We start from the raw sequence: 23,664 nt of genomic DNA on the forward strand, positions 1-23,664 counted from the left end.
TCAGTGCAAATGTTGCTGCATATTATTGTTACTGATCACTGGTTAAGTGTGTTGTCTAGTGTATTTACCAAGTCATATGATAGATGTGGCCTTTATTATTACTATTTTTTCTCAATGACAAAAGCTGAGAAAAAAAAATGTATGTGCATATTTTTTAGAATACATGTCCTTATCTGTGATAGTCCCATCATGAATAATGCTGTCTTCCTCTGCCATGCAGGCATGTTTCACAAGGTGAGATTAATTTAAAGAGGGAGGGGGAGGGAGAAGAAAAAGAGAAATATATGGCTTTTCAATCTGCATGGATTAAGATGTGGAGGTTTACCACAATATGCAAGAGCGATTCACAGTGTGATGAATTGTCTGGGGATGAGTCATGAAGTACTTGTTCTGGGTTCTGACCTCTGCAGATACATATAGAGGAGGATGTGTCCATGCAGGCAAATAAGTGTGTGTATATATGTGTGTGGAGGGAAAATGAAACATTCATGCAAATGCGTTATCTTCTAGAGTTATGAGTTATCTTCTAGGTTGAGTGCGGCCACTTCAGCCTCCCCCCACATTTACATATTTGTATTAAAATGGTCAGATACATTCAAGCATGAAAAGCCAACCCTTTAAAACTTACCATTAACTTTTCATTAAGTGCAATTCTCCAAAATGTCACCAAATCAAGTTTTGTAATGTCTCATTATTAGCACCAGTGTGAAAATGGCATTGTCCTCAATATTTAATCAAAATGTACTTCCCTACCCATCTTACCCTCAGTGAGAGAGCTAGATCTGCCTCGTCTGCTAGATATGAAACTTGGCTGTGTGAATAATCTGTGCAAAAGGTAAACAACTGTTGTTTTAAAGTAGATGGTTTTTTGATAAAAAGTCTAATTTAAAACCAATGTACATCAAAATGTAAGGAGAAACTACAACTCCCAATTTGCATTTTAGAAAGAAAAAGCCAATCACCCATTGAGGTTTGAGTTTTCTTTCAAGAATGAGATGTTGCTCATCTTTCAGGCCACAGAGTGCATGTCACACTAACATGATATGCAGAACAGTTAGTAATGCTAACAGGCACTAAAAGTTGCGTAACTTAAAAAGAAAATGCTGCTGTAAGTGTTTGGCAACACGCCAAAAGCTTGGCGTGTTGCCTCGGCCAATCAGGGTGCCGTTTACTGGTTGGCTTATGACGACATTCTGCCTCAACCAATCAGAGTGGCGTTAACTGGTTGAAATAATAAGAGTTATAAAATCAAGGCTCTTGTGTACCATGAAATTATTTTCTGAAGCCTAATTTCCAAAAGTTGCATTTCCAAATAAATATATGAATAAAAACGTAAACAAATAATAAATAAATAATTACTAACAAATAATGTTTAATCACAAATAATCTATAATCGTATTCATTAATCATGTTGATAACAACAAAAATTACATTGATTAATAATGTCAATTTCCTGCACCTGTCTTAGACGTCCACGTGATGTCCAAAAAAGTTACCTAGTCTGACATTCAAATGTTGAACTGCATATTGACGTCCAAGTGGGGTCATGGTTAGACGTCCAAATATCGGACCTAGTTTGCACGTTGTGTAAATGTCCAGAACTGGTCATGGACCGACAGATGCAATATAGACACGATTCACAGTTCCCACAGTAAAAATGACTATGTAATGAGCCTTTCATGCCTTTAAATAAGCAGTCACCTGAGTCTGAGTTGTGTCTTTCTTCCACTGTGAGAACAGCGCCCTCCTCCTGTTGTAAGCAGTAAAACAATCCAGCTGATTTGCCTACAAATCCGACCAGGTGGCCCACACATCCAAAATGTAGTGTCAAGGCCAGGAAAGGCTGCCAACCACCTTGGTGATGGTCTTGCTTATTTATGGTAATTATACTAATACCTTAAAACTAATGCAGTGATTTAAAACACTACACGCTGCACAATCAAGATGGAAATGATCACAATATAGCTGCAGAGGCCAGGATTTTCTTTGACCTTTTCCATAATTACCTCACGTCTGCCAAAATGCCCCCCCACCTCAGACATGGTATGCAATGTGTACACCATGGAAGCAGACAGTAGCAGGGACCGTCCTGTGTTTTATGTTGGAATACTGCATTCATTAGGCTAGAAAGCTGTTAGGATTTCAGATTTCACACAGGGGGTACCCCTGCGTGGATCTTCCTGCAGACTCAAGCTCTGCAGCTGCAGATGTCATCGTCTCTGTCAGTGCTCAAGCAAATATTCTCCCCTCTAAACTAAAAGGGAATGTTTTCCAAAGAGTGCAGGTACATCAGGAGACTGCTCACCTTTGCCGAGCCTTGATTTTTGTCAGTACAGTACTTTCTTCTTCATGTAATATGATTTGAAAATGACCTTTTTCTGTGTAGAAGAGTGGGAAGAAAATTCATGAGAATTCATGAGACAAAAAGCAGATGACTTTAGAGATGCAGAAGAGCAGCAGAGGTCTCACATTCTCGCCCTGTTTTTCTTGCTGGTTGGCACATGCTTAAAGTCAAGCCTCGAAGGACAGACTGAAAAAGACATTCACCTTCATCATCAACATCATCATCATTATTATGTGCCATAGGAATATAATAGAACATACATAGAATATAATGTTAAACTGTTCAGGTTTTCAACATATTAGGTACTTAAACCATCCTGTGTGTGTGTGTGTGTGCGTGCGCACGCAACCTCTGTAAAATGTAACTCTGTTAAACACGCGTTTTATAAATTGTAATTAGAAATGGAATAATTTGTATTAATTTCAATTTGTCACATATTTCAGTTCCACTCAGTGTTACAGTAAAGGTGCCCTCTGAGATGACATTAACATCTTGATATCCCACATTTTGGTTTTACAGTGTGTGCAAAAAATTTGCTGAGGATGACGTGAGCACTGGTGAGTCAGACAATTCTTCGTTAAAAGGAGGACTTAGCTCTCTATGAATAAGTCAGTCAAAATTCATGGTAATCCATCCAGTAGTTGTTGAGACAATTCACTTAAAACCACAAACATCAAGTGTATCACTAGATAAAAAGTCAGGGGAATCACTTGTCAATAGAATTCATCCTCTGAGAACCATGAATGTGTTTCTATCCATGACCATGCATCTAGCATAGCTAAAAAGACATTAGAGAACAATATAGTGACAATGTACAAGTGAATATTTTATACTCATCTCTGGAGGTCTCATAAAACATGTGTTGACTGTATTTCTACACATTTCTCCTTTGAACAGAGGAGTCAACCCATAGATGAAGCTCTATGTTTAATTGCAAGTCGATATCTTTAGGCCAAGATTTATTTTTGTCACTTCTGTTTTCTCATTTTGTGTCTAACATACATGTAGACGTGGTTAATGTGAACACTGGGAGCAATCAGACAGTGAGTGTAAAGATGTTATTGCACTGATGATGAATCCATCACATCATGAAAACTGTTTTCCTCTCCTGGAAAGTGTGTCCTTCGCCTGCGTGTATGTTACATCACAAGCTAGTTCAGGCAGCCCAACTTGAGGCAGCTGCAAGAGTCATATGACATACTCCTTTCACTGCAACACATATTCAACACACTCTTTTAATCCTGACGTTGTACTAAAGCCGTTAGTGCTCTGCTTATTCTTTTGCTGCATGCCTGCACACATTGCTCACCTGCAAGCTACGCTTCTGCATGCTGCCACTGCTGCTGTCGGCATTTCAAAATCTTCGCCTTCACCCCAGCATCTGTCTATAAGGCTCAAGGGGGAAGCTCGATTCAGACACAAGTCTGAAAAAGGTTTTCTGTTTGACACTTAATTACATCATTCTTATATTTCTAACACACTTGACACCAGTGGCTTTATACTGTAAATACTTGTCCTGACATGTAAAATATACAAAGGTACTTGTAGTTTATAAATGCATGAGAAGAGGTGACCAAACTTCACACTGTTCTAGTTGTTTGAAAATGTCCAAACTGAACTCGCTCATCCACAAAACCCTTTATTTGAAATGTGCTTCAGTGTAATAATGTACAAAAGGTGAGGTGGTTTTAAAGGAGGTTAAAAGCTTGTATTACGCAGCCACATCCTCGGCTCTATAGATAAACCAGTACAGTAAGAAAGTGTTTCAGAGAGCAGGTTTGACATCTAGTCACATAAGTGTTTGCAGATCAGAACAGTGAATTCTTCCCCTAATATACCAAGTCGGGTTTCGGGCGGGTTTCTCTTATTTTCCTGCTCTCACATTGTGAAATCATTTATTATACCTTCTCTGACCTCTGTGAACACACTGCTGCAGACTGGTTTTGTGCATGTGCATAACCTTGGTTTGTCATCCTGTCTCTAGAAATACTGAGTGATGACTTAAAGTAATATCATTATAAGATCATACGACCAAAGATATTACAGTTTTACCAGTGAAGTCTTAATGTGTGTTTAGACTGAACATGTAGCTAATTCTAAAGGCACCGCAACTGCCAATCTAATGATAACAGTGGACAGAAGTTCATGATTTAGCGCTGGAGTTGAAACTGTGCAGAGTCAAAAGGAAAAGGAGAGGGGCCTCTAATAAGAAGAACGGGACTTCCTTGTTAGCTGAGATCAGTCATTAACTGTCACAGAGGACGTATACAGGCACGCTCAACACATACACTGCTACCCAGCTACAGCTAACATCTGCACAGCTGGTACACGAAGCCTGCAGCAGTCACATTTGCATGAATAAAGTAAGGTGAAAATTTGACTTGCATTCAGTCACACATTTAGAGGCGTGAGGTTGTACGTCCTATTTTTTTTATGCGAAAGCTTTCTCAGTGTTTCAGTTTGCAGTTGAGGATGAGTGTTGATACTTATGACTGAAAAACCTTTACCATGATTTGTAACCACTTTAATTATATGCCATGCATTGTAAGGTATTTCATTAAGTGAGGTTGTGATAGAGTCCTCCATCGACTGTTTCCTGATGACTTTGTTTGACAGTGCCTTTCAAAATGCATATGACCATTACAAGAATAATAGAACTGTTTTCTGATTTGCCACTTGGCACAGATGGCATCAGGTTGGTAACCAACAAAACAATGGTATGTTGCTGGTCATTCATCCACTGTGAATGACCAGCAACAGTCATCATTTGTTTTTAGACTTTATCTTCTGACAGAGCCAGGCCTAGTATTTCCTCCTGCTCCCAGTCTTTATGCTAAGCTAAGCACTGTTGTAGTTGGCAGTGTACAATAAAAGACGATAGCGATATAGAGATAAAGATAATATACAGTGATGATCCAGGTCAGCCAAGTCACCAGCAGAAGAAATGATTATGTTAAGCCTAAATGAAATGGCTGATGTGTGACCTAAAGTTATGGACTGGCTCACTGACATGGTCTTTAAAATGTATGTGCTAATAAATTTTAAAAGTCTGCCTTATTATCCATGTGTATACTAACAAAGACATTAATGTATTTAGAAAGAATGCATGTGAGAAATTCAGAGAATTCAATTTAGAGGGACAGAATTTTGTGGTTCTATATTGTTGTAGCTAAAAGTGGCAGCTGATAATTCAGTGTGATATGATAGCATTATACACAAAAGCAGAAAATGCTCCAAGGTCAACACATCTACCCTTTACAGTTTCAGAATATATTGTAGGCATTAACTCGCCTTTCCTCTCCTCTCTGGAGGAATGGGACAGATGCCCTTACATTGAAACACAGCCATATTTAACTTTGCTGTCTTTCTACCTGTAAGTTCAGGAGGTTTTGTAGTGACATAAACATAATTGGGGATAAAATTATGAATTTCAGTAAAATAATAAAAAAAAATCCATCAGCGCTGAACAACTAAAATTGGTTGAGATCACACTGTGTCCCATAAGTAGGACAAGTTTATTGATTCAGTGTTGACTGTAGGGGGTGTTCAAGCTTGTGGAAACTATAGCGGTTAAGAGGGAGTGTCTGTATTGTCATTTGCATAGAAAAGCTGCAGTGTATCATCTTTTCCTGGGTCAGTTTGGGTCTTTGGTCACATTCACAAAGGTGCGCTTGCAGGAAAAAAATGGAGTAGCATTTCATGAAAATGAAACCTTGCCAACTGTTAAGCATGGGCCAGGAAACATTAGTCTTTGGGATTGTGTGGCAGCCAGTGCCACAGATAGAGAGAAGAATGGATTCCTCTAAATATCAGCAAATTCTGGTTGCTAATGTCCTGCAGTCAGTCTTGAAACTGAGACTGGAAAGAGGCAGGTTTCTACAATAGGACAGTGAACCAAGGCAGACCTCAAAATCCACCATGAACTACATCAAGAAATGCAAGGTGAAGCTTTTGGAATGGCCCTCACAGACCCCTGACCCGCACATAATTGAAAATCTGTGGGTAGCTCTTAAACATGCTGTGTGTGTAGGAGCCTAAAAATATCTCACAACTTGTTGTGATCTGTCAGGAAGAGTGGCTGAAAAATCCTAAACAAGAATGGAAAGGATCTTACAAAAAGCATTTACAAGCTGTGATATTTGACAAACGGCAGACTCCCTGAGTACTGACTGACCCAACATTGTGCACATTCCACAATTACTGGTGTAAGTCTTTATGTTCAGTGTATACTTTTTAATTAGATTCAAATATAATATCCATCAGAATTGTATGTTGGTAGTATGAACATAACTTTAAAATGGCATCCAGACCATCAGGGTAATACACTGCTCACAAAAATTAAAGGAACACTTTTTCTATTGGGCCTGGCATGAAATCAGTTAAACCTGTCTGATAATTTTCTGGTTGGTTAAGCAGGTGAGGGCATCGTTAATCACTTTCAGCTGTATTGGTGTTCATGGAATTAACAACAGGTGCACCACAGTGGCAACAATCAGAAAACCCTCAAAACAGGACTGGTTTTACATGTGGAGGTCATTTCAAGTTTCTCCCTCTTGATCTTTTTTGGCTGATTTTTCACTCGTGCTGGTTCTGGCTTGAGTAATTATCTCTACTGGCAGTATGAGGCGATTCCTTAACCCTACAGAAGTTGCACAGGTTGTCCAACTTCTCCAGGATGGCACATCCACACGTGCTGCAGCAAGAAGGTTTAATGTGTCTCCCAGCACAATCTCCAGAACATGGAGGAGATTTCAGGAGACTGGTGGTTATTCTCGGAGAGCTGGACAGGGCCGTAGAAGGTCCTCAAGCCATCAGCAAGACCGATACCTGCTCCTTTGTGCAAGGCGGAACAGGCTGAGCACTGCTCGTGCCCTACAGAATGACCTCCAGAGGGCCACTGGTGTGAATGTCTCTACCCAAGCAATCAGGAACAGACTTCATGAAGGTGGCCTGAGGGCCCGACGTCCTGTAGTGGGCCCTGTGCTCACTGCCCAGCACCGTGGAGCTCGACTGGCATTTGCTGAAGAACACCAGAATTGGCAAGTCCGCCACTGGCGCCCTGTACTTTTCACAGACGAGAGCAGGTTCACCCTGAGCACCTGTGATAGACGTGAAAGAGTCTGGAGAAGACAAGGAGAACGTTATGCTGCCTGCAACGTCGTTCAACATGACAGGTTTGGTGGTGGGTCAGTGATAGTCTGGGGGGGCATATCCATGGAGGGACGCACAGACCTCTACTGCCTAGGAAATGGTTCTCTGACTGCCATAAGGTATCGAGATGAAATCCTTCAACCCATTGTCAGACCCTACGCTGGTGCAGTAGGTCCTGGTTTCCTCCTAATGCACGACAATGCACGGCCTCATGTGGCAAGAGTATGCAGGCAGTACCTGGAGGATGAAGGAATTGAAACAATTGAATGGCCTTCACGATCCCCTGACTTAAACCCAATAGAACATGTGTGGGACATTATGTTTCGGTCCATTAGGCGCCGCCAAGTTGCTCCTCAGACTGTAGAACAGCTCAGGGATGCCCTCACACAGATCTGGGAGGAAATGCCACAAGACACCATCCGTCATCTCATTAGGAGCATGCCGCGACATTGTCAAGCATGCATACAAGCTCGTGGGGGCCACACAAGATACTGAAAAGCATTTTGAGTTGCAGAAATTAAGTTTTTGAAAAAATGGACTAGCCTGCCACATCTTCATTTCACTCTGATTTTAGGGTGTCTACACAATTGAGCCCTCTGTAGGCTGAAAACTTTTATTTCCATTAAAAGACTTTGCATCCTTTTGTTCCTAAGACATTGCCCTGTCGATATTTGTATAGATATCCAACTTCATATTGAGATCTGATGTATCTAATGTGTTTCTTTAAAGTGCTCCTTTAATTTTTGTGAGCAGTGTATATCATTCAACTATTAGAGTGTTGCCTAGTCCAAAATTTCTCGTGCTGGCTGGGCTACCAGTCGAGCATGATTAACTGATAGCCTTACCTCTGTGTCTCTAAAATGGCTGCATCAGTTCTATTGCTCTCACAGCCTCAGTGTTGGCAGCAGCTGACCAATGAAAGATTTCCTGATGAAGTCAAGTATCTCCACTCTGACTCAGCTTGTCATGATCTGCCCCTGTGAGTGACCCTTTTCCTGGACTCATTTTTTTTACGTGATTGCCTGCCCCGTCCTAATTAGTTTTACCTGTTCCCTGTTACCTTTGCCTCCCTTGTGTATTTACGTCTCTGTGTTCCCCTCGGTCTTTGTCAGTTTGTCTGTGTTCCTTCATGTTACCTTGTCCCTGTGTTTAGCTTCCTGTTCTTGTTCCTGAGTTTTTCCCTGTGGTTTTTCTATTGAGTTTTGTTCCTGCCTGCCTGGACTCAGCCTGTAAGCCAGCTTTCTTGCTATTAAAGTACCTTCACTGAATCTGACTGCTAGTTAATCTGCATTTGTCCTTTCCCTGTGCTCCTTGCTTCTTCTGTAACGCAGCAGGCCCAAAAAGTAGACTCCTCACCTGAAAAATAAAACCAATTTGAGTGCTTCTCATGTTTTTATTCATCACATATTGAGGATTTTAACTGGTCTGTTGCCCAGATTCAGCTTTTCTCTTAATACAGGGCCTTGGGAACAGCTTCATCCACTCAATACAGCTCCTGATAGCAATATCTTTAGAATAATTTGATGCTGTGTCTTAATCTTCCTGCTGCCCACCTTTGGGTCCTGACCCATGCTTTAAAAAACAGTTGTGCATGTTCTTTATGGTGTGCCCGGGGCTCAGTTGTGACCCATATAGCCCCTACCAAGTCAAGCTAAATGGGTAATTACAGTGTGCTGCTGAGGCACGGTGTCTGCCCACTGGGGGATGGATGTCGCTGTAATTGAAGTATTATCAATTGCTTCATTTGGAATTAATCCCCGGGTCAAAATAGGCAATTCAGGAATAGTTTAAATGAAAATCTACTCAGTGGAAAAAGGCGACATGGGAATTGTCGGATGTGTTTTTACACCAACAACTGACGACTCAGTGTGTTTGAGTTTTGTAAGCTTTCAGACGCAGGCTACAGGGGAGTGAAATGAGTTTGTGGCCTCCTTCAAAAAAGGTACTGAAAATAAATCCTCCTCTGGGATTTTTATCAAATGTATTTAATGACGTGAAAGAATATGATTAATAAGAGTTTTAATAGAACGTGGCACGTTAATCATTCCCATCAGATCATTTGAGAGGTTGGAGTTGTAGGGCAAACTCAAAAAAAAGAGAACTCAGGGCTCAGGGCTCTTTACAGATCACTTTAGCATTCACAACCACATCCCATGTGTTACATCCAAACAGATAAGCAGGTACTGCATTTGTACAATTTAAGGGATGCTTTGAATTTATTATATGAAAAAAGCATCTTCAATTTAGCCTGAACAACTCTGCAGTGTATACATGTATTTGATGTTTCTTGAAGCGTTGGCCATATTTCTAAAAGCGACTTTTTATTACCATCAGTCTGCCCTGTAGGGAGCAGGCAACACATGGAGAACGCAATTACCCAAATGCGTACGCTCACACGGCCTAACTGCAGCAGAATATATTACACAAACCACGAGGCAGAGAAGGATCACCCTTGTGTGTGTGTGTGTGTGTGTGTGAGCTGCATGCATCATGTATCCCTCCTGAGATGTGTAAGTTTACCATTGTTATTCCGTACTGGTTGTTGCGTTCCCAACATGTGTTACACCTCTCCCATGTGTGTGAGTATAGATCGGCTGGCGAGTGCATCTGCGGTGCTTCAGAGATCCATCTCCCTCGGTGAATCCACAACATGACCTCCAAATGACACACATTCTGTGCGTTCTGGCAGTGTCTCTGAGGCAATTCCCGAAGATCACATCAAACATGCTTCACTCACAGCTGTGTAACCAGCGGTGGACACACATATATGTATGGTAAGTGAACACAAATGCACATTCAGCCATATACTCTATGCTGTGTGGGGATCTTTATGAGATTGGAAGAGAAGAAGCAGAGGACACAATCTGCTCTAGACTAAAATGGAGCAAGACAAGTGTTGGTCACAGGGCTGTTTTTAGGCACAGATGAGCTAGAGGGTGGTGGTCTGGAGAAGGATAAATGCAGCAGAACCAGAGATGTTGTCTTTCTTATCCAACATATTCTTCACATTACCCATGAAGTGACTTGACTTGATTCACCCTGCTGAACAGATTCAAGTGTGTTATGCAAGTAGCAATAATTATAGGCTGAACCAGAGATGAGGAGCAGGCAAGGGAGGTGTGGTCAGCTCACGCCATGTCTAATTCCACATCCCCGAGAGTGTTTTCAATTTCAAATTTACCGTCTTTGGTCCCAACTGACATTGGTTTCAGCGACAGCACTACAGTTAGTTTATCAGATTTCACGCAGCTCCCTCTGGAGCTACAAAAGCCTTTATACAACTGTTTTCACTTATGCAGGAACGCTCCCCAAGACCTGTGTGCAGACTTAATTTTAGACCCCCAAATCTAATTTTAAGTCTGTAACACTGTTTTCCAGTGCGCACGATTTATTGTTAAACCCACTGCTCAGACTGCAGTAAACACCTGATCCTGAGAGGAAAACAGAGGCTGACACTCTGTGTCATGTCATTAATTGAAACAGCTGGCTGTGGATAATAGGACATTTTCACCACAGGAACTTTCCAGGATGTGGGAATGTTTTACACCTATAAAACCTCCATGGATTAAATATTCATAATAGAAAGAGTAATAACTGATCTTGTATGCTGTTAAAGGTTTCTTGTCAGCTTTGCAGGTGGAGGTCTATAAGGAAAAATCTGTTTTGGGCATAAGGGGATTTTCTGGCTGCAATACCACAAGTGGCCACTGGGACAAATTGACAGCCAGGTGACTGTGATGTGTCCAGCTCGCTTAATACATCCATGACTTTTACAGGATTCTTGTTTAATGACAAGTCAACTGAAAACAGACATGAAGTAGAACTGAATAAGGTTGAATGAAACTAAAATAATAATTTAACTAACTATTTTAACTTAAAGACCAGTCTTCTCAGATGACCCTGGTTGGTTGTGATGGTCACCCACACACACTCCTGCACACACCAATACCCATTTTTCAGCACATGGATTTGCTGCTTCGCAGTTAAGTAAGGTAGAAGGATGGCAAACTCAAACAATGGGGCTCCTCCATTGTTATGAGGGGAGGAGAGAAAAAGGACGGATGGGGAATCGTTAGAGAGATCAAGAGAAAACAGCAATGGAGGGGCAATAGAAAGAATAGAGTAAAAACATGAAAATGAGATTGCAAGTGAGCAAGGAATAATAAAGAGTGTGTGACAGGCAGGACATGAACTGTGGAGAAAGAAAGCAAGAACACAAGAAAGTAAAGACTGATAATGCAGTCTCCACGGAGAGAGAGAGAGAGAGAGGGAGGGTCTGTTAGAGCAAAAGAGCAAGCCAGATATGGACAGTGAGAGACAGTAAGGTTGATAGCACATGCTGGAAAAAAAAAGCAGTATGATATCAACAGAAAGGGAGGGAGAAAAGAAAATTAATAACCAGAACATAGGATAGTAAAGGAATTATGGAGGGAACACAAAAGCAGAGGAGCAAAGAGATGATAAGAGAGGGGAAGGCTGAGCGACCTTAAAATGCAAGACAGCAACACAGAGGCAGAGAGAAGAGTTAACGCTAAGAAGAAATAGTATCATGCTCAGGTACATATGAGGTCTCGGTACTGTACTGTAAAAATCTTACAATCCACTGATGTAATCAGCTGATCTTAGATTCGGTTTGTCAAAAAAAGAAAACTCTGCCCCTTAGGTACTGATAGCAAGTGACTACACATACTGTATGTACTGAAAAAATTTGGACCATAGCATATGAAACCTTCGACAAATGTCAGGTTAGGGAACAGGAATCGTGACATTTCACTGGTAAATTTTGGTTGCGTGACTTCAGCCAGTGGTTTTGAAGGTATTAATGAAGTCCTCCCTGCAGCGTTGCAGCGGTTCAGTCTTACTCACAGTAACACAGATATAAGAGAGTGCTGTTTGAGCAGCAGATGAAGTGGCTCTATTCTCAGTGTGAACACTAGGTGGAAAGCTTTCTATGTAGTTCCCATGTTACATCATATGAGGAGACAGCATGAATGAAGCAGTAGGAAAGCTGAGGGTCTGGGGGGGGATTATTGCATTGGGAGAAGGGACGGGAGGGCAAGTTAATGATATTTCTTCTCTGGCTCTCTCCATCCTGCTCACACACTGACACACACTAACGCTCTCCTTCCCATCTTTTTAGCAGCTATCATTTCTCCCCGTGGGGATCTCGTTGTCAATTCCTCCCAAGACTCATAATTGCTTTGCTGGCCTCTCCATGTAATGGCCCCATACTGAGTAATCCTGAGCACTGGGCCTGTGCTCTGCCTATGACTAAAGATTACTTTATTGATCCAGCCCTCTCTCCCCCACTTCCTCTCCGTGTCTCTGTCTCATTTCTCCACTTTTTCATGCCCAGCAGTAATTTCCTCACTGTTATCCTTTGTTGTTTCCTACCACTGGGTTCACATGACCCCATGCAGTGCAAAGCAGTGCCCCTATGGTCTAATTCTCCTCCTGCCTGGTGGTCAATGCTTCAGCATGGCTGACTCTCAGGCCGCTTAAGATTTCTGCTGCAGCACCGCAGTATTAGTGCAGCAGCTAAGCATCTCCTCACAATTCACTGTAGGTTGTGAAGAGAACAAAAAGGTTGAGATAACGAGATAACACATTTGTTTAGATCAGGAAGGCCATTACAGCACTTAGGAGGGAGAGAGAAACAAAGAGGATGAACAAGAGTGATGAGCTGCACACTTGGCATGAGCCAGCAGTGGATTGACAACTAGATTGCAGCAGAGCCGAGGACCTTTGACTCCGGGGGTCGGTGTTGAGATCGTAGGTGGCTTTTAGATGCGCTGCCCACTCCTGCTTTTCGCACGGAGTCCACTGGACGCTGCCTCGTTCAGAAACCCATTTCACAGTCAGTTTAACAACCCACTCCAGCAGGAAATTTTCATACACTTACTCTTTTCACACCACAATCTCTTCTGAGGAAATTGAAGCTCAGATTCTCTGGGAATGAAGGTCATATTTCTTTTGTTTATTGTAGAGAGAGACAGAGAGAAAAGTCATAAAAATGACAATATCATGTTCTCAGAGTGAGCGAGCGTGGAACAATATCTGTTTTCTGTTCTGGGCCAGTAGTAATCCAACTGACTATTCTTTCATTTTCTATTTTACTATGCAGCCATAAACAGCACTGTATATTACACGCATTGCTGAGCGGAGGGCCACAAATGACACAAGTTATGAATCTGAAAACGTGAAACCAAAAAGAGATCCTTTCAGGTAATATGTACAGAGACAGCTCGTGCACTAGAAGCTGGTGTCAGCAGGGACAGCAAATGATAATAAAGGGGAAATTTATCTAAATGAAAAAAGGGTTATGGCTGATAAATGCAAGTGTTTCATTCATTTGGACTGTGGGTATTTGTAGCTGACTTATGCAGCTGTAACTTCAGTTTGGTGAAATATGACCTGAAGATGTTCATTTAGCAGAAGCTTTTCCTGCCCCTTTTTGACTATGAATAAAATAAATCTATATCTCAAATAAAAATCTCTCATCCTCATCCGTGATATTGTGTGGGCTGGCTTGTAACTTACTGTCTTTTCATTATTTTCTCTATAAAATCCAGACTTTATAGGATGGATGCTTTATGTTTCTATCGACAAGAAGAGGTTAGATTGCCTGCACATTTGGTTTAATTTCTAAGCTGTTAAAAGAGACATGCAGAAGTTATTTCTAATTTAGGTTTTGATGTCGCTGTCTGTTGTAAAATAACCTGAAATTAAGAGCAACAAATCAAACCTTATACATGTACAATAGATCAGAAGCCTGCCCCTCACAGGATTTGAAGGAATAGATAATGAATGGATGGATCAGTGGATGCAATATAACATCCAAATAACGATAATGTTGACATTTTCAGCATTGTGATAACAAATGGACAGGAAAGTGCTTAAGCAGTATTTTCACAATAAAGATGCAGGTATCATCACTTGCACTTATCCACTGAAAATGCAGATTATATCACATTTATAGCTCATACTGACACATTGTTGATTGAACAAAACTCCTGTAATTAACCCACACACTCGAGCTACGTCCAACTTCTGAGGCTTCAAATTAACTTCAGGTCAACTTATGAATTTAGCCATTGTTTCTCTACAAAGGAATCCCTTTATGTTCAGTATGGGCAGGAGTGATGATTCTTGCCAGCCACGGTACATTTTTAAATGTGTACCCACTGCGTTGTGTGGGCTTATAATTCCCAACAAATCCTCCAAACGTCTGTAGGCAACAAAACAGGTCATTTGTCATTGTCTTCCAAAATGACTCATATGACTGTTTTCCTTTTTTTTTTCCGGCACCCCTGTCGTCAGGACATCATCATTTGTCAGTGCCTTCCAAAAACCTTACGAATGCTTGAGAACTGCAGCTTTGTACTTCTCTAATGTTGTCTGACTCACAATGGACAATTTAAAGAGAAGGATCAATGATGATGCAGCTGACTCAGCACAGATATTGTCTTTTTTTATTTTTTCTCTGCATTCTTCTTCATTGTTAAAACCTGGCACCTGCATTACCCACAATGCAACTCGACTACCAATAGTTTGGTTGGATATTCTCTTTGTTTCATTTGTCACTGAGCTGGTGTAATTTGCAAAGAACATTGTAATGATGCTTTATTTTTTAATACAATCTTAACAGAATCCCACTGTTCTACGAAGTGTGTGTGTGTGTGTATATATGTGTATACACAGTGGTTTCTATGTGTGTGTGTTTTGTGAATACACAACAATACACCGTATGTTCCATTTGTTTGTATCTGGACATCTTTTTAATGGATTACATTTGCAAGCAGCGTTTATGTGTCTCCACTGCGTACATCTAGTCCACACTGGATGTGATCACACTTTGTCACTAACACTTCACATAACCATCACTTCACCTTCTCCCGCAGTGTTGACATTGTGATAGAGACGTGGGTGTGGATTATCTGTCAAGCTGTGCTCTTACATGTGCTTTTTCTGTACTTTTGAAAATGGCAAAATAAGCCGTCTGAGACAGCTTGCAAATTGTAGACAGCGGAGGAAAGGGCAGCCACTTTCATCTCAGCTGGGCTGGTGCTCAGATAACTACGTGGAAGTGAACAAAAAAGTCAAGACAAATGAAACACTTCTGGCTGTGCAGTTATTGTCTATGGACTGAAAACACCTTTACATTTGAGAAGAGCTTCACTGTAGTCGCACTGCATCTCTAACCATCCCTGGAGGTGAATGGGATCTATATTCATCATCATTCCAGTAACCACCATACTCATACATGAATATTGTAAGGTGCTTTGCAAATTAAACACCTGAATTATGATAAATATAAACTCAGTTGTCAGTTTATTAGGCACACCTAGTCACTGGTGGAGAGTATGTATGTACTTTGAGTATTTCCACATTTGTAGGTTACTTTATGCATCTACTCTACACATACATACAACATTTCAGATGGGAACACTGTACTACTTACCCCACTGCTTTTATTTTACAGCCTTTGTTGCTTTTCAGATTAAGAGTCTGCATTCAAACACTGATGATAACCGTCCTAACCTTTTTGGCTCGTGAATTTTTTTTTCTTTTTTTAAAGGGTCGTTTTAGATGCCTGTGAATTGTTTCAGCACTTTCACCAAACACACACGTCCCATCTACACTTTTCATTTCAGATGGTTTCCTGTAAATAACTGTTCCAAGGCCAGAAGACACACACACACACACACACACACAAACAAAATGAATACAGATTTGAGTAAACTTTGTTTTTCTTGCCTTATTAATCACCTCGTGACCCCTCAGATTTATCTGATCACCCTCTGAGGGGGCCCGACCATCTGTAACACAACAAACAGAAAAGAAAAACAACCTTTGATTCAACTTTATGATTTTTTTATTTTTTATTTTTTTACAGACTGTAGTTGGTGGCACTGCTGGATTGTATCACGTTATACTGAGAGGAGTTTCTCAGTTTTGGGTGTTCGGAGAACTGCAGTGAGAGGTGAGAGGTAAGATGTGTCCTTTCCACTCCATGGTTACACTGATGTGCTGAACACTGATGCTGAGATTTGAACTGGAGGGTACAGCAAATGCATTAAAAGGAACTGATAAAGTATGGCTGTGAGATAATCTGTCCATTTCACATCAAAGCGCTGCGTCCATTCCATCCACAAACAAAATAAGCAACCTTGAAAGTGGTGTGTTTCAGGCCCATCATATTGCTGGGACTGAAATATTACACACAAATAGATGCTCAACATTGACTAACAGAGGCTGTTAGTCAACGACTAATGCAAAAAAAAAAAAAAAAAAATTGAGGAAAAAATGGAGACTGTTCCAGAAATTTCCTTCTAGTCACACACTATTGGTGTATTCAACTTTTTTCCTAAGCTGTGTAGTTTTTGAACAGTGACCCTTCAATGATCATGAGTGATTTTGGAAAAGTTCAGAGTTTACAATGGGTGTGTATTGCGGAATGTTTGAGCCTAGAGTGGGAGCTTAGAGTGTAGAGGCTTTTAAAAAAAAGTCTCAAATTTTTTCTTTACACGAGTTTTACTCTAAAACAGTGATATTCTCCAAAGTTGTAGCCACGCTTGTCTTCTTTCTCACAATGTGTTTACTTTATCTGTAGGATTTACGTTTTTTGAATAGTCTGCCTTTTACCGACATGAGTCGCTCTCAACTGCTGCGTTGACTTCAATGTAAATCGAGAAGAGGATTTTTGAAGAAAAGCATAAAACACCCATTTTTAAACTCGTTGTATTTTCCACATTTTTGACACTAAGACCAAAAAAAATTACATGACTGTGTTCCTTGTGCGTTTGGCAATATCATGTTTGGTTTTTGAATAAATAGCAGTAGTTCGCAAGGCCCGAGTCGGCTGAAAATGAGCCCGTCAGAGCAGCTGTAAGCTCCAGAAAGCCTGTGACCGTGAGTGCAAGAGCTGGCATAGCTGTGTCTCCCTCTCTCTCTCTCTCTCTCTCTCTCTCTCTCTCTCTCTCTCTCTCTCTCACTGTAATAACTCTATCTCTCTCTGTCTTTGTAATTAGAACTATAGCAAAGCTATACAGTATTGACACAGACACACACAGAGGCACAGACACACACAGATGCTCACACAGACACACCCAGACGCACACAGACACACACACACACACACAGACAAAATAGCACACCGCACCACTCTCGCGATTTCCTACAGGGGAATTATCTAGTTTGATTTTAGCCACCCACATCAGAAACCATTATCCACTGAATATATCAATAAGTAATATTGATAATAAATGTTTAAAACTGCGTAAAAATAGAAATAAAGCTCAATGCTTTTCTTTCCTTTACCCACACATTGACCTTTTTGGGGCAATAACGTGCTTCTAGTGACTGTTCAGGCTTTGCCACCATCCCTGTCTATTCAGCAGACAAACAGAGCTGGACAGCAGTTGCTCATGGCTGGTTAGTTCTGATAACCAGCACCACGCCATGCACATTGCTATCCACACACAGGGCAATTATATGATCAGTGTCCCTACATCCTCTCACATCCAACATGGTCAAACACTACATAGCCAGACCACATCTCACACGGATATCCATCCCACCCACCCCCACCGCTCTCTGTGTTACATTTTTCAAATACATGGCTCTTGTGGAGAGTTGGGATTTTATCATGGTGTATTTTTCCCTTGTGCATCAATAGGTGAGAAGGAAAAGAAGGAAAAAGTCCAAGAAAGTCCCCCTTTCCCCCTGTAGGAGGACACAGCCGCTGCTCTGTTCTCCTACAGTCCAACTACTGGACTGTAGGAGGTAATTTAATAAAAGTATTAATACCCATGCCCTGGTAACTGTGTTAGGGGTAAAAAATTTTGGTGAATAAAACATGATGTACTGCAGATGAGCTGTGCAATGCATTTTCATTTTAATTCAAACCATTTAAATATCCATCCAAAGAGTTGGGTTGCAATTGTTCTCAAATGGGCTGATGATGATTTACTCTGATGATGCTCCTGGAAGTTTGGTTGCCAAGTTCCTTAAAGCAAAAATAGTTCCAGTGTACTGTGCCAATCACAGCACATAAAAGAGTCCATCTTCCCCCCTATGGTAATAAATAAAATATACTTTTTCCCCCTCTGCCTATGCATCTCCTCTCCTCTTTATGTAGACATCAGTAGCTGTTCTATATGTTTCACCTCAGAGAGGGAGAATGACTCAGAAGGAAACTTTTCTCTTCACATCTTTCTTCTCACTTTCTTCTGGATTGTCCCGTCGAACCAGTCATGGATCGTGGTGTATGCTCAGTCTCCAAAGGTAGTAGACTCAAGTTGTCCCCAGCTCTAATACCTGAACAGGAGCCATTCAACGCTGACCTCAGTTCAGCCATAACAGCATTTGGAAATCACAGCTGGGTTTGTGTATAGTGGTTATAGAGTACCAGTGCAGCCTATGGAAACTATAATTTTGGGCACTGCTAAAGATTCTTGAGTTTCCCTCTTATGTGATTACCTGCTCTGCCTTAGTGTGTTGCACCTATGTCCAATTGTCTTCCTGCCTCCTAGTGTATTTCAGTCCTGTCTTCCTCTTTGTCCCTTGCCAGATCGTCTCAGTCCCTTGTGTCTAGTGTTCCAGCCTTTGTTCTAGTGCAGTCCTTTGTGTGTACAGACCCTGTTTCCTCTCTTGTGGTTTTTCTGATTTCTGCCTCATGTTTTTTGGATACCTCTGCCAGCCTTTGCCTTCTTGTGTACCGAACCTTGCCTGTGTTAAAGTCCACTTTTTGCCTCTCACTCCCTGTTTTGTCCCCCTTTGTCTGAGCCACGCATAACAAAATCACAGTTGCACAACAGTTGTGTCCTGTACTGTAATGAGACAAGTCACACCTTCACATTGTCAGTCTATATTACAAAGTGAATGAAAAAATGTCCTTCTTATGTCAAATTTATCTGTCTAGTGTTGCTGTGGTGCTATACTGTAATTCAAAACCTATGCTGTAGGGATTTATAGTGGGACTGCCATTAATGCCTTGAGTCAAGTATAAATCCTGCTTAATATCCTGGTGACACCCATTTCACCTCATGGTTTCCACTTGTTGCTGCGAGGGAAAAGTAAACACAAAGCCTGTGCAAATCCAATAAGAGAAACTCTTATCTTATTCTTGACAGAAACCATTTCTTTTCTGTAGAGCTACTTAAAAAAAAAATCTGCTATGGACACTATGTTTTCATTCACGGTTTTCTTTCTCACAACATTTCAGTTTTCATAAAATCACGTGTAATGTATTTCTTTCCATAGCATTTTGGAACAAAATATATTGATCATTAATAATATGATGAATTAATGATAATTATTATAATACCAAAAGTAATGTTAAGAAAAAGTTCATGAAAGTAAGCAGCGAATCAGACGAATGTCAGTGAGTGTAGTGTGTAGTGTAGAGACATGGCTACAGGAAGATGCTCTGGATCCTATACCACCACCCACAGCTTTTAGACATTTACAGGTGGACAGGATGGAAAGTTTCTGCAGCCCAGATGTTGAACTGTTAGCTGTTAGGCTACGTCGGTACATCCAACCCTTGGTTAATCTGGTAACCGCATGTGTCAACATCCACTCTCTTACTGTGACTCCAGACTCTGCACTCCGGTGCAAGGACAAGACTCTCCCCACTTTCACAGTTCACATATTCATTTTTGCACATTTGCATTTGTACCTTTTTCTATTCACTTACTGTATATTTATTAAATTTAATTTTAGTTTATTACTTTATTGATCCCTCAAGCTCGAAAAATTAGTTATTCTTTGCATTTTACCCACACCAAGTGAACGAAACAGGCCTGTCTGAAGTCCAAAGCCACACTCTTAACTTGCTGCGCCATGGACTTACTATTTATAATAGTTGATACTTCTTTACTTATGTACTTCCTCTTTTCTAACTTCTTGTAACAACACAGTCTTCCTCCGGTGATCATTAAAGTTTTTCTGATTCTGATATTGTTTTACAACTTTCTGCCACTGCTGCCCGAGAGCAGCAGCAACACAAGCTTGGAGATTGATTCCACACATGCTTCATCCAAACAGCCCCCAATATTCCCTACAGCTAAACACAGTGAGCAGGCAGTACCTCTAATACCGTGAGAAGACAGATCACCAGTCAAAGACTTACTGAGGGCAGCCAGCTCCAGTTGACAGCATTCTCCCCTAGGGAGGCCTCACCCTGAGCCCAGGCGACTCTACTCAATCACACTTCTGTCTGTAACTGAATCTCAGTTGTTTGTCTTAATGTGTAGTCAGTAACATAATCCTAATGGACAGTTGGATTTATTACACTGACATAGTTGAAAATAACCAAACACACAGTATTTATGGAGATTATGGAGAATTGAGATCTCTGACTTATATTGGTGAACTTCCTTTTATGCAATTACACTCAACAAGGAAACACCTATTCTTTTTTCCCCAAACTACGTTTTACAAAAACACACTCTTCCCCTATGATCACTGTCACATAGTGTGTTTTACTGGTAATGTACAGAAGGCAGTTGTGGATGGAAGACGGCAACTAGCCAAGACAAGTTGTTGCTGGACTCATTTGGAGTCTGATTTAGTGGAAGCAGTGTGTATCATCAAAACAGCCATTTGTATTATTTTAATAATGACTCTCTGGAAAAAAGATACTGTAGAAGATACTGTAGTGTGTACAAGTGTTTGTGTCATGTGCATATTTAGAAAATGACAGAAAAAACACATCCATGATCTAAAATGTGATCCATTTTTATTTATACTGATCATGGTGTGTTCATATATACTGTACTCATACTGTATATCTCAGGCCTGGACTTAGAATTAGTGAGTAACTATTTGTGTGCAATAATAAAATTGATCTTAAAATTAAAATGAAAGTAGGTGTTTGCGACTGTTCTAAAGTAGCTTTAGTCTGGCTTCCCTCTTTGCTCAACTAATTTACAATTAAACATAGCTTTGCTCTTCCATGACATTTAATTTTTTCATTTTTCTTTTTTTCATTTATTTTTTTTGGGTGGCTGCAGAACAAACTTGTGTTGATGAATGGGTTAGCTAACTGTTGCATATTCAGAGATTCAGCACATACAGAGCAATATTAGTATTTATTTGGTGTCATGTTTGTGTTCAAATGTAAGTTGAATATTCAGTCTCCTTGTAGATCCATTCTGGTCAACAACTCCTGAGGGAAATAACTGTCTCATTAGCTGCTAAATGCTCCACTACATCACCTAGCAGCTTCCTGTGTCTGTTTGTGGGTTGGTGTTGGACAGTTAACTTAAAGCAGACCCACAACTCTTCATCTAGCCTTATCCAGTTATCAGTACACAGTTTAATTCACTAAAAGTTGGGTGAGCATTCTTGTGGAAGACCAACTTTCACATTAAAAGATATTTTGACCTTTCTCCAGACCCTGCAGTGGGTGTCAGGCTAAATCTGCTGGGCGCCATGACAGGTTACACCATTCTCTGGCCCTGACCTGAAGAGCCTTTGAACTGATCTAATGTGTCTTTAGTCCTACTCTCTGACCACTCTCTGACCTGGCTCACCTTTACAGCATTCTTGAATCCCATCCTCACTCAAGCAAAGAGAAGGTGACAGCATGAACTGGGCTTATATCAGCATTGTAACTGCCCAGGTTAAGCTACAGTAGCTTGCTCAGCTTGATTGTTAGGCGACTTAATCCAGGAGCCAGACCCACTCAGTTTTCCAGTTACCAATATGTAGAATTGGTGCTTCTAATCTTATCTCTGTTTACCACATAGGTAAACCTCACTCTTGTGCAGACATTCACATCTTGAAATGTCTCACCATCTAATGGTTTGTATTATATAAGACACTGACAAAAAAGTCTTTAAAATTTTGTTTTAAATCAAAAACTGAAGTCTCTCACTTACAAAAGCAGTCAGACTCCTTTAATTCAGTACTTTGTAGAAGCTCCTTTGGCAGCAATTACAGCTTTGATTCTGATTCTTTTTGGATAAGACTTTACAAGCTTTGCACCTGTATTTGAGCAGTTTATTCTATGCTTCCCAGCAGCTTTTCTCAAGCTCAGTCAGATTGGATGGGAAGTGTCAGTGAACAGCCATATTCAGGTCTCTCCACAGATGTTCTGTGGAGTTTAGATCTAGGCCTCGACTGACTCACTCAAGGAGACTTGTCCTGAAACCACTCCTGTGTTTTCTTGGCTGTATGCTTCTGGTAATTATTGTGCTGAAAGGTGAACCGTCACTCCAATCTCAGGTCATGTGCACTGTGGTCAGTGCACATGACCCCTCTTGGACGGGTACTCAGTGTGGCCACACAGCCAACTCAAGGAAGAGTCCTTGTGGTTCCAAACTTCTTCCATTTCACAATTAGTGAGGCTACTGTACTCCTTGGAACACTAAAAGCTTTAGAAATGGTTTTATACCCTTGCCCCACAATGTTATCAGGGAAGTCTACAGTGAGTTTCTTAGATTTCATAATTTGGCATTGTCAAAGGGTCTGAACACCTTTGTAAATCAGAGATTTCAGTTTTTGATTTTTAATACATTCCAATTCCAAAACACTCACAAATATCATTTTTTTCCTAATGGGTTGTTGAACAGAGATTAGCGAATATGGCAATTATATCAATTTAAAATCAAATCTACAACAAGTGTATGAAAAGAGATGTGAATGAGATGGCGGGGCTGTGATGTACAGAGTCCTTGTTTGTGAATTTGTTTCATCTTCCTGTTTTCTCACCTGACTTAGAGATGTGGGATTATAAATTCTGACTTTTCTCCCCAAATAGTGGATCCATATGGTTCTCCTGATCCTAGACAGTTTAATCAATATCTGTGAGCGCAAATGAGTTTCTCCCAAATACAGAAAGTAGAAAGCCAAAAAATCTCTTGGTAACAGCATCAGTAAACAAACCCTGGAGCTGCCTCTCTGGCAATTAATGGGGGACAGACTTTGTGGATAAAATGGAGCCTTGTCTTTTTTCTTTTTCCAGTTTTTTTTCCACTTCTGATCTGAAGGCTTGTAGAAAGTAGAAAGTTGTACACATTCACAGAAATTGACCAAGCTGTAAAACTCAAACAGCTTTATGTAAAATGCAGCATATGATCTACACAGTCTATGATATTATCATTTCAGTGTTTGTATAATTACGTTGTGAACAGGTAGAGTTCAGTTTGCATCTTCGTTTG

General features: G+C 40.7%; 1 long non-coding RNA gene across 1 annotated transcript in view; it reads left to right on the forward strand.

The window, feature by feature from the left end:
• LOC121193376 overlaps positions 1–16,465 on the forward strand; it is a 41,725-nt gene extending 25,260 nt beyond the window's left edge. The window contains exons 3-4 of the long non-coding RNA XR_005895282.1: positions 10,085–10,132; positions 16,392–16,465. This is a non-coding gene — a long non-coding RNA (uncharacterized LOC121193376). The remainder of the gene's footprint in view (positions 1–10,084; positions 10,133–16,391) is intronic.
• Positions 16,466–23,664: the final 7,199 nt, after the last annotated feature.

This window comes from Toxotes jaculatrix, chromosome 14 (genome assembly GCF_017976425.1).
Source record: "Toxotes jaculatrix isolate fToxJac2 chromosome 14, fToxJac2.pri, whole genome shotgun sequence".
Classification (NCBI taxonomy): Eukaryota; Metazoa; Chordata; class Actinopteri; family Toxotidae; genus Toxotes; species Toxotes jaculatrix.